The sequence below is a fragment of the Taudactylus pleione genome, unplaced genomic scaffold (genome assembly GCF_031769625.1).
Source record: "Taudactylus pleione unplaced genomic scaffold, aTauple2 ptg000046l, whole genome shotgun sequence".
NCBI classification, from domain to species: domain Eukaryota; kingdom Metazoa; phylum Chordata; class Amphibia; order Anura; family Myobatrachidae; genus Taudactylus; species Taudactylus pleione.
The window spans coordinates 12,067,471-12,080,705 of NW_028284448.1; positions in this window are offsets into that span (position 1 = coordinate 12,067,471).

The following is a 13,235-nucleotide window of genomic DNA, read 5'->3' on the forward strand; positions in this document are numbered from 1 at the left end:
AGGGGGCGTGCTGTCAGTCACCATCGACAGCACACCCCCTTTGGTGCGAGACCCGGAGCGACAGCTTGGCTGTCGCTTTGCGGGTCTCGCGCATGCGCACGACGGAGCTCCCTCCGTCGTGCGCATGCGCATTAGGGCACCATCGACCCGCTTGCGAGTGTCCTACGCTCACGAGCGGGTCTGAATTAGGCCCTCTGACCCCAGTCTTGAGTCTTCTTGCTGTGCTGTTGACGGAGGTTTCTTCAATCAACATCGACAGCACGCCCCCTTTGGTGCGAGACCCGGAGCGATGGTGAGCCCGTCGCTCTCTCCGTCGTGTGCATGCGCAGTGGGGAACATCGACCCACTTGCGAGCGTCCTGCCGCTCGCGAGCGGGTCTGAATGACCCCCAATGACAAGAAGCACACAATTCACCAATTTTTCAATTAGCTCTTGCACTGCTAAAGACTTTCGTTCCTCAGTACAGAAATAATGTATGCTTTAGCTATCTATGCTTTACAAAATGTAAATCAACTGCACCAAACATAGCGCCTGTGACAGGACAAGAATTATAAAGAAAAATTACCTGTATCTCTTTGCCCAAACTATTGTACAGTACATAACATATTTTAAGTGTTTCTCATTCCCTGACCACATGGGGTTGATAGAAAATGTAATGATCTTAAAGATTACTTCTATACATTACCTAGGCGTCAGTTCAATATTATAGCTCTATATGATATCTCAATTTCTAACGATGCCTTCGAATATTTATACAGTGTAACATGGGGTATAGAAATGAGGACTCCAGACAGGCAGAACATCCGAATGGTCTAGCGAGAAGTACAGGGTCCGGACTTTCTTCTTGCCAGGGTTTGAGTAAGTTGACATGGTATATCTGCTCTACATGTCTCCTTCCTGGCTGCCTGACACGGTAATTTACCAGACCTACAGGTACCACCACTTCGTAGTGCCCGTGCCAATGGGCAAACAACTTACTTTCTTGTGTTTGCACCAACACTAGAACTTTGTCCCTGGATGAAACTTTCTGATATAAGCTGTGGTATCAAAGGCTCGTTTCTGACTAAGGGGTCTATTTACTAAGCAGTGTTAGAAGACAGAGTGAAAAGTGATAAGAAAGAGATAAGGTGCCAGCCAATCAGCTCCCAACTGTCATCTCACAGGCTGTGTTTGAATAATGACAGTTGGGAGCTGATTGGCTGGCACCTTATAACTTTCATATCACTTTTCACTCTGCCTCCTAACACTGCTTAGTAAATAGACCCCTTAGTATCTGCTGAACACTTTAAAGGCTGTGCGACCCTCTGAAATATTAACAAATAGCACCAGCAGAAAAGTTAACATTGCACATGAGCCATCAGATTGTAGTGAAATTTGGCATATTAATTGATGCCTTGGCTGTGAAAATAAAAATCTTTGGTCAATAAGTACACTGGTTTTGAAGTTATATGCATTTTAAAGTTGCAATTTTTTTAATGAAAATTTTGCTATTAACAGTTTTTAAACCAATCTGTTCATCTTTCTCCAGAATAAATGCAAGCCACCATTTGCTGTCATAGATAGCAGTTACATACCCTCTGTGGTCTCTATGGGATTATGGCAGCAGCGCTGTTCGGTTAATCAGAATGCAGGGTGCAGTGCAGCTGCCTGCCATGTCAGTCATCAAGGCTGTTTTGACTGTGCCAGCGATGGCTACAGGTTGCAGGTGGGTTATTGGTGTTCAGCAGTTACTGGAGCAATGCACTACTGGGAAATAATTTACATGAGACTCTGCTGAGGGGTGAGAGGGACATTTACTAAGCTAAGATTACAGTAGCCCATCACATGCTCCTCTGACACGTGGAGATCAGTAGCAGCCTCATTGGCTGTGCCTTCTCTTCTCTGCCTGGCCGGGAAACTGGGGCTTCTTTTCGTGAGTACAGTGTTGCACTTAGTCTGCTATGTCTTTCTCTCCCAGCACCCCTTCTCCAAGTTGCTGCTCCTCCTTGCTCCCAGCACACATTCTCCCAGTCTGATTATCCACTGTAATTAAACACTCCGCCTTTTCAATTGTAACACAAATGGTCCAGGTACAGGTTAGGGTTGGGTGAGCTAAAATTAGTGACAAAGGGGCTTTTCTTCACTAATTAAAGCCCACCCAAACCTCACCTGTTCCTTGGCCACTTGTAGTGGTCCTGGGAAATGTAAAAGGTGGGCCTATTCAACACAATTGAAGGGTCTTTCCACATGGAGTATCTTTCCACTGAAGTCTGCGCGCCTGCACAGAAGTGAGAGCAGGAGCTGTCTCGTAGAATCTTTTCCCCAAACACACCTGAAGAGGAATGTGCATTACTCTAATGAAGTGAACTGGAAATATATAGATTTTTTTTTATTTTCTCAGATGTGTAGTGCCTCAATAAATACAACTGTCATGAATCACTGAAAAATTAAAGCTCCTATAGCAAGTGATCCCATCATGATCCCAAAATAAAACTTTGGGGATTTATTAACAACAGTATGAACAATTTTTTAAGTTTTTTCAAAAATGTTAAAATTGGCTTTTTAAGGAAAGAGAACATTTCCTTTTGAAAATGTTACATATTTCATTTTTATTGAAACTTATTGCAGTGTTATATATCACATGAAAGCCCATAAAAAGAGGTTTAAAATAAGGCTTTGCCCAACTCTGTATCTCATTTAGGTGAACTGCAAGTGCAATTTAAAACACGGTTATTAGCAAATTTTTTCATTAAAATTTAGCAATTTTAAAGGCATATAACTTCAAAACCAGAGTACTTATCAGCCTAAGATTCTGGGGTTTTCTTTGAACCCATGTCAAGATTTATTATACCAAATTTAATTGAACTTAGAGAATGTAAGTTAAAATTTTTATGTTAATGTTATTGCTGCTCATACATTTCTTATTTGTGATACCTCACCTTGATTTACCATACTATTTAATTTTCTTCTGTATCTTTATTTTTCCTATGCTTGTAGATAGTGTTTTTATGCTGTTATATGACGTTTTGTTTGCCATATCACATGTCTGCTGTACCCTCCTGATTTTGTTCCCCTTCCTCCTCTTGTTTTTGCTTTCTGTACCCCTATACCCATGTTTGAGACTAATAAAAATACATTATGTTTACAAAACAAAAAATATTTTGTATCGTGTATGGTTAGTGAAACATCTCCAGGATTTCTAAATGTAGTAAATTAGTTCAATATTTGGCTCTTGTTGTCATACATGCCAAAAAAACATCACAACTTTCCTAATTGTAAAAAGTTGCAACTGTGATACCCCGAAGCAGTAAGGGTGATAACTGTGTGGTGCGCGTACAGATCAGAGTTTTCTTGGTGGGGAAGTCTTCTTTCAGTAACAGCTCTTCACTTAAGCCGCACCCCAGCAGAGGGACATGCAACACGGCTCAGATGCAATATAGCAACAATATTTATTCCACAATCTGGTGCAATAATTGTGCTGAGTGTCACTAGTGATTCAGTTATTCCTCTGAACTTGGGAAAAGTCAGGTGTAATAAGAACTGCTAGCTCCCTGTGGTAAGTGTAAGTGACTCCAGATGCAGGGTTGCTTGCAGCACAATCTGTTTTTGCTTTATGCTGTTTCCTAAAAGTCCTCCTTTCTCTGTTCACTGATCTCTCCTTTATTTCTTATTCTCAGCGGCTCTATGTAATCCCACTGCCAAGTTCTGGAGCTGTCTTTCTCCCTCTCACCATGATGTACAGATCACCCAGCACCTATATATCCAGCTCTGCCTCACCTGTACCCATCACTAACTGTCCTCTCTGTAACTGTCACTTCAGGCTGTGCATGTGCCCTAGATGAGCCTGGTGAATTGTGGTCTGTAGGTCATTATGGCTGCAGAGGCCGGAGCAGCGCCCAAAAAACCAACTAATTAGTACCCAACAGTTGCAGGATACCACACAACCTGCTTTGAGCTTTTCTAGCATTGACCTGAAACAAGAAAGAGAAAGAATGCCAATTAGAGAACTTTGGTTCAGAGCAGGTAAGTTGGAGATCCAGCCAAACAGCCGCATGATCCAATATAATGATGTTTTCATCATTATTGTATTTTTAATGCAAGTGTGTAAGAAATCTTTTGAAAAAAATCTAGTTGGTACAGTAGGTCAACCAGTGTCACAGCATGCCAAAGCCCGGAGTTCATTTACCAGGTCTGACGGTGCTGGTCTCCCAAGGCTCCTGCAGTCCCGCTGCAGGTAGGTGCTCATCATCCCACGCTGCAGTAGTGTACTTGCAGCCAACAGTTACTCTCTTGTTGGCTTCTCCCCTCTCTGCCTATAGTACGGATTTGTCTGCAGGCAGCCACAACTCCCATCTTGGGCATGCGTCATCCTGTCTGAAATTTAAAGAGGAATGCGCACTGAACATGACGTCATGTTCAGAGCCAAATTTGAATCCCCTTCCTATAAAAGAGAGTCTCTGAGCACTGACAGGTGCGAGAGTATTAGGCTCAATAGCTTTTGTGTCTGTTCCCTCTAAACCTCCTGAGCATATTTCTGGTTCCGACCTTGGCTTTCCTGTGATCTGATTCTGCCTGTTCCTTGGTACCTTATTTACCCGTCCGGTTCTGACCTATTCCTGTATGACTACGCTTCAGTTTGCCCCAAGATGACTAGCATCTACCTGACCTCAGTTCCTTCACACACACAAACAAGGATGGGGATCTTAGACCTTGTATTGTCTACCGGGGCCTGAATTCCATCACCATTAAAGATCGATACCCCTTACCCTTGATCTCCAAGCTTTTTGATAGAATTAAGGGGACAAATGTCTTCACAAAATTAGATCTGCCCTGTTCCAACGGTTTCATTGCAAATAGCATTAGGATAGTATCTGAGTTGCTAATTGCAATCAGTCTGACATGACAGGCTCAGTGTTTACTGGTCACGTTTGTTTTAATTTTAGCTGTGTCGACATTTTAACTGATTACATTTTGGTTGTTGACCTCATGATTTGTCTAAATTTTAAATGTCAAAATTTTAACTTTCAACATTTTGACCATGTCAACATTTTAAACTGTCTATACAGTATATTGAGTGTCTACATTTTGTCCATTTCTAAATTATGCACCTGTCAACATTTTTACTGCCACATATAATTAAGTTGAATCTGCAACTTTAAACCACTTACTTTGATACAAAAGGACTAATGTAATGTAGGTGTATTTGGCTATGATGTAAATGCTTAATTTCACTACCTGTGGAGGATCTTCTAAGTTACCCCAAGCGTCTCATGCCATTAGGGGCAAAAACGCTAAGTGAATGAGGACACATCTGTACTTTCTAAAAACATTACCAGCAGGGCAAGATTAGCCACGGGGGAGATGGGACTACAGCTCTGTGCCTTCACTTAAAAATAGGTCCATTATCATAACTATTCCCAGCTGGCCACACGGTCAGCCATAAATCATTACTATTAGAATTCTCTTTCTATTTTTCTCACAAAATAATGCAATTTTTCTATTTTGATATATTTAGGACAACATTGGGGCTGATAGTGTAAGCAGTGTACACACCCACATGGCACTAGCTACACCCATACAGGACTGGTTACAGAATAGGCCCTTGATCATTTTCACCTCCAGGCCCATGTGGCCCCTAATCCAATATAATTTTGACAATTTTATTGATAGAGGCCCCCATGTGTCAGTTGCCCTTGAGACCCTACAAACCTTAGCCCTGCTCTGATGTTAATGTGCTCAGGGAAGAAGTAAAAACTGTGGCTGTGTATTACTATGATGTGTTAGGGTTAATACATTGATTTTTTGTTGTTCTAAGAACCCTTATGTGCTCTTAAAATTAGCAAACATCACTACCTTGGAAGTAATGGGCAGGATCATAACTGGTACAGTGCAATGGGGCAGACGTATGGGTGGCACCACGTGCTCCCGCCATTATCTTGCTGGCATCAGCCCTGGCCGCCTGAAGGGAGACCCTGAGCCCAGAGGTCTCCGGATGCCTGCAATCACTGCTGTTGCAATGTGTGTGGAAGAGACGTGGCTGCTGTTCAAGGAACAGGACAAGCAGAGGCTAGGTAAGTTACAGTATGTATTGGGGGAGGCAAATTACATTCTATACTATGGGGTGGGGGGAGGCTCATTTCATTCTATACTATGACAAGGTCAGTCCAAGTCTCTTAAATGCACACATAGTGGAAGACTGAGTGTGTGTTCCATAGGCTCCTACTGCGGAGGAAACAGGACAGACTTAGGAGAGGAGGAAAGGCTGTTGAGGTAAGTATGGGGGGGGGGTTGGGACTGAGTAACAGGGGGGGCAGTGAATAAGGGGCAGTGACTGTTGGAGGATCTGAAACAATTAAATATGATATATATGCAAAAATAGAGGATTCAGGAAGTGGGCAAAAAAAACTTTTTGTTACACATATATACTAAAATTACTATTTCACTAATAATATATTTTCTATTTACATATATGTGTATATATATATATATATATATATATAGATATATTCAACAGGACTGGCTTTAATCAAGCTTGATTGTATCTAGGCTAAGTGAACCAAATTACAAATTAATTTTGTTCATTGGTTAAATGAGTACCTAAGGGGGCAATTACTATTTCACAAAGGGTCATTTGGTGTTGGATCACTTTTTTCCTTCAATAAATTAACTTATCATTTAAAAACTGTATTTTGTGTTTACTCAGGTTGTCTTTGTCTTAAATTCAATCTTAAAGATCTGAAACTATTAAGTGAGACAAATATACAAAAATAGAAGAAATCAGAAAAGGGGCAAAACTTTTCCTATGTTTCATTTAAATACAGGAAATGTTGGTTCTAACATTTTGCCATAAATTGTTATGTCAGCCAACTCTGCCAGAGTCTTCCCTTCTGGCCAGTCCGTACACTGACTCCCTAAAACATGAGAACTCCTCTGCCACTAGGGATTACTCAGATTAAATACGGTGACTATGGACCTGATTCAACAAGGATCGCAGTTGCTTATACGCACGCAATCAGCCGTTTGTTGCATACAGCGCATGCATATGCATCACAGTGCATAAACCGGCCACTGCGAGCGGGACTTTGATTGCATAGGCTACACAGACCCATCTCAGAGTGATTGACAGGAAGTGCTGTTGGTGGGTGGAGACGGGCAGGTGGTCGGCTGAACGCAGGCGTGCCAGTGCATTGGGACGGCGTTGTAGGGGCATGCATAAATTAGCCACTGCGATACCAGACGCAGTCTGAGGCCTCATAGCTTACTCTGAAGTAAGCAATTCCTGAGTGAGGTCTGACATGCCTTAACTGTGTGTATGTGTCCGTTGTTACTCAATGTTACCGATTGTTTCACTGTGTTGCTAAAGTACACGGATGTGTGTAAGGGGAAGTGGGCGTCCTTATGTTAGGCTGCGATCACAATGTGAATGCAAACATTTACATATCTCAGCTGAAATTAGCAACAGCGTTGCGTGCGTATAAACAGAATAGCGATCCGTAGTGAATCAGGCACTATGGGATAAATTTACTAAAGTGGGAGTTTTTAGAAGTGGTGATGTTGCCCATAGCAACCAATCAGATTCTAGCTATTATCTTCTAGAAGGTACTAGTTACATATTAAGTAGAATCTGGCTGCAATGGGCAATATCTCCACTTCTAAAAACTCTCACTTTAGTAAATATACCCCTATGTCTGTTAGCTCATAGATTTAAAGAGACAAACATATCAATTAATGGGCATCTGGGGAATTAGCTGACAAGAATTGGCTAATATATGGGAAAATAGGGTGCAAGGCAAAATGTAACTACAGAATTTTATAATAAACAATAGGCTTTAATCCACGTCACTCAACTAAAGTATATGCTGTGTATGAGGAACATGACCTCACTATTTACGTTTTTTTTTTAAATCATACACACTCTGCACTCACCTAAATACACTCCAAACTGTATTTCATTTACATTCAGGGAATGTTGCTACTATTGACCCTCCAAAATAGGATGAAGAGGAGGTGTTCTCTCTTACCCAAGGCGACAAAATGTCTAGTTACATCTCTGGTAATGGGTAACTCTTGGTGCTACAATTCTCTTTATTGTAGAGTAGGGAATGGTTTTGTTTGCCATGTCTCTCCTGCTTTTGTCATTTAAATACAATTTGGCAGGATCAAGATCTAATTTTTGCTGTGTAGTTATTTATCATACAGACTGCCTGAGACACCAACCTTTAATAAAGTCACCATTTTACCCTACCATTTAGGGCGCAATGGCGCAAACCTGCAGCATGATGTCACAAATGAGACAAAAAAAATTTTCACAGCTTCTTCTGTATGTGAATGATCCCTTAAACCCAGTAGATGTACTTTACAAGATACCTACAAATTTATGCCCAAAAAACTATTATTTTAACCAGATTTCGTTTTTTTATCGCCTTCAGGTAATCAATTGGTTACAGTACTCGCTTTGTTCACGCTATACAAGGTTTTCTCCTCTTCTTGTTATTATATGACAGTATTTATGTTTAAGTCAATGTATGGAAGGCATTTGGGTGTGAGATAATAAGGACGGTGGGGAGGAAGGTACAACAAAGGGTATAACTGTAGGAGGGATAATGAATGCCATTAAAATAATAATTCACATTGAGCTGGCAAAATTGCATTGTGAGCTTTAAGTAATTAATAATTACATTAATATTTTCTTTAATAACCCTCCCTTAAATCCAACTACTACAACATTTGAAATATCTACACTTGTAATCACAGTAACAGTTCCAACCAAAACAGATGAAACTAATTTAAAAAATGAGTGCAGGGGAAAATTGTTCAACACATTAATGTGTGCAGGTACAGTATTCAATGATTCTATTAGCAGAAAAATATAGGCCACTTATTGTTTAAAGATGTTAAATACATGTTCAAATTGCATTTATCTCTGTTGATGAATTCACATACCATAAAAATGAACAAACAGCTATTTTTGTTTTAGTCAAAATCTTTGAATCCCTCTTTTTATTTGGAACATTTTTTTTTTCAGTGATTTATGTTAGTTTGCACTTTTCTTTGCATATTTGTGAGCAGTTCTGATTTGTTACTTCTTCATCCTAGGACTTGGAAACAGCAATTAGTGGCTTGCTGCAAATAATTGGGATGTAGTCACAATCCTGGCTCATGGGATGCCAGCATATAAAATACAGACGCCGGAATCCTGACACCTGTCAGAATCCTGCCACCGGCATCCCGAAAGCAAGTAGTGGGGGGACAGGGAGGGTTTGGGGTTAGGGTTAGGCACTAGGGGGAGGGTTAGGGTTAGGCACTAGGAGGGAGGGTTAGGGATAGGCACTAGAGTGGGAGGGTTAGGCACTAGGAGAGAGAGTCAGGGATAGGCACTAGGGGGAGGGTTAGGGTTAGGCACTAGGAGTGAGGGTTAGGGATAGGCACTAGGGGGAGGGTTAGGGTTAGGCACTTGGAGTGAGGGTTAGGGATAGGCACCAGGGGGGAGGGTTAGGGTTAGGCATTAGAGAGGAGGGTTAGGGATAGGCACTAGGGTGGGAGGGTTAGGCACTAGGAGGGGGAGAGTTAGGGATAGGCACTAGGAGTGAGGGTTAGGGATATGTACTAGGAGTGAGGGTTAGGGATAGGCACTAGGGGGGAGGGTTATGGATAGGCACTAGGGGGGAGGGTTAGGGATAGGCACCAGTGGGGAGGGTTAGGGTTAGGCACTAAGAGGGAGGGTTAGGGATAGGCACTAGGGGGGAGGGTTAGGGATAGGCACTAGGGGGAGGGTTAGGGTTAGGCACTAGGAGTGAGGGTTAGGGATAGGCACTAGGGGGAGGGTTAGGGTTAGGCACTAGGAGTGAGGGTTAGGGTTAGGCACTAAGAGGGAGGGTTAGGGATAGGCACTAGGGGGGAGGGTTAGGGATAGGCACTAGGGGGAGGGTTAGGGTTAGGCACTAGGAGTGAGGGTTAGGGTTAGGCACTAGGGGGAGGGTTAGGGTTGGGCACTAGGAGTGAGGGTTAGGGATATGTACTAGAAGTGAGGGTTAGGGATAGGCACTAGGGGGGAGAGTTAGGGTTAGGCACTAGGGAGGGTTAGGCACTAGGGGGGAGGTTAGGTTCAGGGTTTGAGGAGGAAGGGTTAGAGGTAGGGGAAGGGATAGGATACCTACCGACAGGTGTAATTATTCCTAACCCTGTCGCGATGCCAGAGTCAATATTTTGATTGCCGGAATTCTGAACTGCACCCAACCCAAATAATTTACTGTTAGTTCAAATTCTACAGCTATTTTATTACACTTTCAAGATAAATCTTAAGTTGTATGATCTGATACTTGCCCAAATGTCAATAAAGGGCAAAAATGGTTGCCTATGAATTGACCTAATTCATTTCTAAGTGTACACAATGTAAATCATCTATACATAGTATAAAATAAAGTCCCTGGTAGGTGTCTGTCTGTTTGTTCAGGCTAATCTCGAGGACCACTGGATGGATTTTTTTTTTTTCTTCAAAAAATTTTTTATGGAGACAATGGGGGTCATTCAGACCCACTTGCGAGCGGCAGTACGCTCGCAAGTGGGTCGATGGTCCCCACTGCGCATGCGCACGACGGAGGGAGCTCCGTCGTGCGCATGCGCGAGATCCGCCGAGCGAAGGACTTTCCATCGCACAGGGTCTCGCACCAAAGGGGGCGTGCTGTCGATGTTGATTGACAGCACGCCCCCTTTGGTGGGCGTTCCTGGGGCGTGCCTGCCAGACGGAGGCGTTCCTATGGGAACGCCTACCGTCTGAAGCCGGCCCCACTGACATCACTAGTGATGTCAGTGGGAATGATTTTGGCTCTGATAGAGCCAAAATCACTCCTGGCCTTGCGGTTGAGAAACCCGACCACAGGGTTTCACTCGCAAGTCCGATGGTCCGGCTCTGAATCAGGGCCAATGTGTACAAAAAAATAAGAAACACATTTTTTGTTTCAAACATCATTCGATATATAATCATATATAATAAAATAAAATACAGAAACAAATTCTATTCATATATAGCATTCAATTATACTGTTTAAAATATATTTTGCAAACTTGAGAACAAATCAACAGTATTGTCTTTGGCATTTATCTATTCAACAAAATAAATCAGTACAAAATTATTGCTTAATTTGTGGTTGTTTGAGTAGTTTGTTTTTTTTTCCTGGGGACCTGGAGAGAAAATTACCCGTCTGTTTAGGTGATATTAACTGGACGATCACATACCGCCTGCTTGTCAGATTCCATGTGGTATTCCTCAGACTATGATGTATTTGTTTTCTTGTAGGAAGTGGAAGTGTGTCTATGTATGTTTCCCATAACGAAGAGAAACGTTCCACCCTTTTTTCTTTTTGCATCATGGTCTCTACCCAATCCATTTTGAAAATAAATTATAATTTTGTCATAAATAAAGACCGTTGAGGAGGTGAGCTATCTAACCATCTCTGCAGTATGGTTTTCTTGCCTGCCATAGTCATAATCAACAGTAATTTCTTACTTTCTAAGGTCATACGCTGTTCTAGGTCAAAAACCCCTAGTATTGCCCACTCGTGGGTAAAAGGGACATAGGGTCTGATTCAGAGCCGCTCGCTTGCGCTGTGTGTTCGCAAGCGGCCCGATGTTCTGCGCGTGTGCGAACTACACACTGCGATCGCATCCCTCTCGCTCGCCCAGCAAAGGCCGCCCAGGGTAATGAGTGACAGGAGAGGCCATTTGTGGGTGGTAATAGGGGCAGGACACTAATAACTGGGGGTTGGAGATGCGAATGCAGGCGTCCCTGGGTGTTTCGAAGCCATTTTAGAGGCATGCATAATTAACAGGCAGCGTCATAGTACACGTCGCTTGCCATTTTTTTACACTGATTTCCTCGCAATGCTTGCGGTAGAGTAAAGCTACCTCAAGCACTGCGTTCATATCCGATGGTGCTCGATGTACCAATGTTTTAACCACTTAACTGACAAATTTTTTTTTCCAAAAACCGCTCCAAAATTCTCGTTTTCTTTTATGATTGAATTAGGTCAAAAACATCTTTTTAAAACTATTCCAACGCAATTTTTTTTTAAACACCATGTACCATAAAAATAAACATTTTTATAGTATACTGAAGTGATGGCCATTGACAGCTGTTCCATCGATGGCCGATGGGTTCAACCATCGATAGAAACAATCGATTGTTTGAGCCCATCTGCCGATGTTTCCTTGACAGCGGTTGGGGGGCTGCTCACACAATGTATGTGTGTATGTATATATATATATATATATATATATATACACACACATACAGTATACAGTATGTAGATATACATGTGTATATATTACACGTGTGTATGTATATATATATATATATATAAATATATATAAATACGCACACGCATATATATATATAAATATATTTATGTATATATATATATATATACTCATATGTATGTATATATATATATATATATATATATTCCAAATATGAACCGGCACTCAAGATACTGGGAATGTGTGCCAGGGTGCCTTCTATGAAAATCCAATATCCAAGCAAACGATCAGCGGCACTCCCGGACTTGTATCATAGTGAAAAAAACTTTAATGCATGCCACTCAGCCGACGTTTCAGGGCCGTACAAGACCCTTTTCTCAAGGCAGGCGTTGCAATATTCATTTACATTATAAACAGCAGACAAAACCACCTCTGTTTCCTACCTTTAAATAGCAGAATCCTTCCTGTGTGCTGGCGCCGACCGGGGCAGGCAGGGGGAGGAGATGGCGCGCCTGCGGCGACCACTGTCCTCCAATGATGATGTCACTCCCATGTTTGTGGGTTGTCAAGGAAACAAGCCACAAGATGGGTACACTGTCTCCCCGGCCCGCGGCAGCTACAAAGAGAGGGACAACACATATTAAAAGCTACTGCCACAAGGGCAGTAGTGATACATACTGCTTAAATATCCAAACACCGAATAATGTTACATGAAACACAAATACAAACTGACATAATACAACACTCACGCAACGACAGTACATATATCAAGTTATAAATCCTACAACAACTAAATCAATAGCACTACCCAATCCATAAGGCATTCTAATGGACCTAAATGCTCTGTATAAAGAGCTGAGACATACTATCTTTACAAAAATGCATTCAAGGACAGTTTCTCGTTAAGTCCTGCAGGGTGGATAGTGTTTAACCTATGCATCCAGGTCGCTTCAAGGCGCAAGAGTTTATCTCCTCTGTTTCCTCCACGTAGTGAAGTGGGA